At 57.0% G+C, this 3886-nt stretch overlaps 1 pseudogene; it reads left to right on the top strand.

Annotated features, from left to right (window-relative positions):
- The first annotated feature begins 1161 nt into the window (after positions 1 to 1161).
- Positions 1162 to 1614, top strand: LOC143640845 (ubiquitin-like protein ISG15 pseudogene; annotated as a pseudogene).
- The last annotated feature ends 2272 nt before the right edge of the window (positions 1615 to 3886 follow it).

Genomic DNA, 3886 nt, shown 5'->3' with positions numbered 1-3886 from the left:
GTACCACTACACCCAGCTGTAAGAGCTCTTTATATTTCCTGGATAGTGGACTCTTAGATAAATGATTTGAAACATTTCATCCCAGACTGTGGGTTGTCTTTTAACTTTCTTTTCTTTTTTTTTAATAGTGTCCACAAATTTATTTTTGTACAAAATAAGATACATTTCTTTTTTTTTAATTTTTAATGTTTATTTTTCAGTTTTCGGCAGACACAACATCTTTGTTTGTATGTGGTGCTGAGGATCGAACCCGGGCCGCACGCATGCCAGGCGAGCGCTCTACCACTTGAGCCACATCCCCAGCCCCAAGATACATTTCTTTCACTAAGAAATAATCTGAACAAATATTGTCCTAAACCAATGGTTATCTCTGGGTAATTTGGATTTTCCCTATCTTATAATTTTTTTCCAGATTAATCATGGTGAAAATTTCCAAGCTAACTAATTTGTAAACTGGTAAATGGAAAGTGAAAGTTATCAGTCATTAGTTCATGTTACTATGACTTTTGTGCATCTTGTAGGCAGACTGAGTGCTGGACATTTACGAGCTTCTGAATGCACACCCTGGTGGAGTCTTGGGAGGCAGGGACGGGGTCCTGGCCCTCAGGTCCCGTTGAGAGCCAGACCCTCCAGAATATCTCCCTGTCATTCTGTCTTGTTTCTTCACTCATGCTGGGGCACGCACTGGGAAAAGGAAACTGAAACTGAAGGCTACCAGCCACTGGTGAGGGCTGTGGGAGGCACCGCCCTCTGACGTGTGTAGCTTAGACTCATAAATGGACTGTGGAGCAGCTAGAGGTGTGAGGAAGCCAACTCCTGAGCACTTGAGGTGGACCAAGCACTGGAGACCAGGGCCATGATGAGGCAGATGGCACAGTGGGGCAGCTGGGCTACTCCAGCCCACTTTCCTCCCTCCCCTTGCTGGGGTCTCCCAGCAGCAGAGCATCCACTGCCAAGCCCTGAGCTTGGCCGGGTTCCCTAGTGTGAGGAGAGGGGATGGGCCCACAGGGGGACACAGAGGGTGATGGGAGGAACGTGGAGGCTGTGGGAGACTGGCCTTCCTGTGCCGAGTGGGTGGAGGAGGCAGCCAGCAGAGAACAGCACCCAGGACCTGTGGCCAGTGTGGGAGCCCAACCTTGGTGATGCCCCCAGGGCTGGAACATGGAGGTGAAGATGCTGGGGGGCGAGGAGCACCATGTGTCCCTGAGTGACTCCACGATGCTGTTGGACCTGAAGCAGCAGATTTTCCAGAAGACTGGAGTGCCTGCCTTCCAGCAGCACCTGGCCCTGCCCAGTGGCCCCGTGCTGCAGGACAGGGTCCCTCTCATCAGCCAGGGCTTGGCCTCTGGCAGCACAGTCCTGCTGATGGTGCAGAACTGTGACAGCCCCCTGAGCATCCTGGTGAGGAACGACAAGGGCCGCATCAGACCCTACAGCATCAGGCTGACGCAGAAGGTGGCGGAGCTCAAGTGGCAGGTGGGCCAGCAGGAGCACATCCAGGAAGATCTGTTCTGGCTGAGCTTCGAGGGGAGGCCCATGGAAGACTCTTAGCTGCTGGGGGAGTATGGACTCACCCCTCAGAGCACTGTGTTTCTGAACCTGCGCCTGCGCGGGGGCGGGGCCTAGAAGAAGAGAGGAGCCCCAACCAGGATCAAGTGCTAGGAATAAAGATGATGTAAAGGACGAACTGCCTTCTGTCTGTCTGCCTGATCTCCCCCTCTCTGCTGATGAATTAGGAGGGACGAGGTTTGAGAGAGAACCAGGCCTGGGTGACAGGCCTGGGCTAGAAGTCAAGGGACCAGGTGTCACAGAGCCTAGTGGTCTCCACTGTGACTCTTCTCCCAGAAATTGAAGGGAGACATACTTCCACGCCTCCTGGGGTCAAGGGGTCATATCTAAAGAATGATAAAGAGACACATTTGCTGGGGCTGCCTGGCCAGGCTGAGCCACAGACTCACAATGGCTCCACTTTCACATTTGGGTGGGCAGAATTAGGGAGGAACAGGTCAGGCCAGGTCAGGTTCCACAGACCACAGTGTGTGGCTCCATGGGATCAGCCCCTCCCAAAGCCCTGGAAGCAGTGAGGGTGGGTCCTTAGACCTGTGGGTGAGAGGGCAAGGGAGCCTCTTGCACAACACTGGGGGCTGCAACCTGCCCACCTGTTTTGTCCTGCCTGTAGTGAGGTGGAGATAGATTAAGGGGGCATGTGTATCCTCCAGAGCTATGCCTAATGAAGAGGCCAAGTGCAGCAGGCCAGGATTTGGTGGTTTACCCTGTCCACCAGGAGAGCATGTCCCAGACCTTCCCGGATGGGCCAATTCACTCCCTTCTCCCTGTCCCTGCTTCCCTCTTCTAGACTCCAGGTTCTCAGCCTACCCCTTGGCCACACCTAGTGCCCTCAAGGCCCCTCCCCCAGGCAGGTCCAGGCTGGAGTCTGCTGGCACCGGAGACTGCCTGCCACAGGCAAGCTGCCTGTGTGGCTGGGGGAGGGGCTGCCTCCTTCCCACCCGGGTGCTGGTGCTGCTGGTGCTGCTGGTGCACCTGAGTGGGTCTGTCTTGTCTTTGGCTTCCCCGGGTTTCTGGGGCAGTTCTGGGATGGGTGGGGAATGCCCTGGATTCTGTGGGGTGATCTACCTTACACAGGCAAAGGAGGGCAGGATGGAAACAGCTCTTGGCTTTTTCCAGACCCACCCCATTCCCCTAATCCCCAACCAGAGAAGAGCCCCCCCTTCCGTCCGCCCCACCCCCCACTGGAAGTGGAAAAGTCTGCTTTGAAGCCAGCCTCCCTCCCTCTCCTGGGCTGCCCCCGTGGGTGCTAGAGGGAGTCCTTTCTGTTGGGGCCTGTCTGCACCTTCACAGCACCCCTGTGGGTGGGAAACTTCGCAGGGGGCTGCATTCAAGGTTAGAGGCCACCTACTCGGGACACCCACGCAGGTCAGAGGCCAACTTCCCAGGCCCAGAGGCTGAGGTGGAGAGACTGGAGGTCAAAATGGGGCTGTTCCCACACTGAAGGTTGCTCCTGCCAGCTCCCTGCCTCTCCCCACCTGGCTGTTCTGCTCCTCTCAGAAGGGCTGATCCCCCAAACCTAGATGATCAAAGCCTAACCCATGGCGACAGGGGGTGGGGGGCAGCTTCCACTGTCTCCACTGTGGGACCCAGGCCAGCTGCTCACATCAGAGCTGGGGGGGGGGGGCTGGATGGGGTGGGAGCTGCCCTCCTGCCTCTGTCAGCTCTTCCCTACGGGGCTCCCCAGCTCTGAGGCCTTGCTGCAGTCACTATGGTAGCCTTGTCTAGCAGACTTGATCCTCCCAGGGAGAGTACCCTCTGGGAAGAGGCCTCTGCCCCCTGAATGTTCTGCTGCTGGGCCACAGGCTGGGGAAGGTCTCCTTGAAGCCTCCAGCAGAGAGGGACCCTCCCCAGTGAAGGGCCCCCTCCCTCCAGCTCAGATCCTGAGAACTTCCTGTGAGGAAGGCCCCCTGCAGGGGCTGCTAACAGCTGGACTGGGAAAGGGGGATGGCCTCTCCCAGGCTTCCCTGCACACACACCCCACTCCATGGAGTGGAAGCCTGGGAGAGGGAGCAGAGTTGCTCACCAGCAGGCTGGTTCCAGCTGTGCTGGTGTGTGCCTGGGGCCGACCTGTGTGCAGTCGTTCTGTACTTTCCACTGGCCTGGCTGGCAGTGGTGGTTCCTGATGCTCTGTCACAGTGGAGAGAGGTGGAACCCATCTCCAGAGGCCCAGGGTCGGACTCCCTCCCAGATCTGCACCTGAGAAGCTAGTGTCCCTGGGCTCAGCCTGGGAGGAGGACGCTCAAGTCTTGGCAGTGGGCGCCCTCTGCCTGGGTCTGAGAGGCCTCTGTCTTCATGCACATGTATCACCTCTGCTCGC

Source organism: Callospermophilus lateralis, unplaced genomic scaffold (genome assembly GCF_048772815.1).
Source record: "Callospermophilus lateralis isolate mCalLat2 unplaced genomic scaffold, mCalLat2.hap1 Scaffold_66, whole genome shotgun sequence".
NCBI lineage: Eukaryota > Metazoa > Chordata > Mammalia > Rodentia > Sciuridae > Callospermophilus > Callospermophilus lateralis.
Note: the sequence above shows the minus strand (reverse complement) of the source record. Positions and strands in the feature narration are given on the sequence as shown.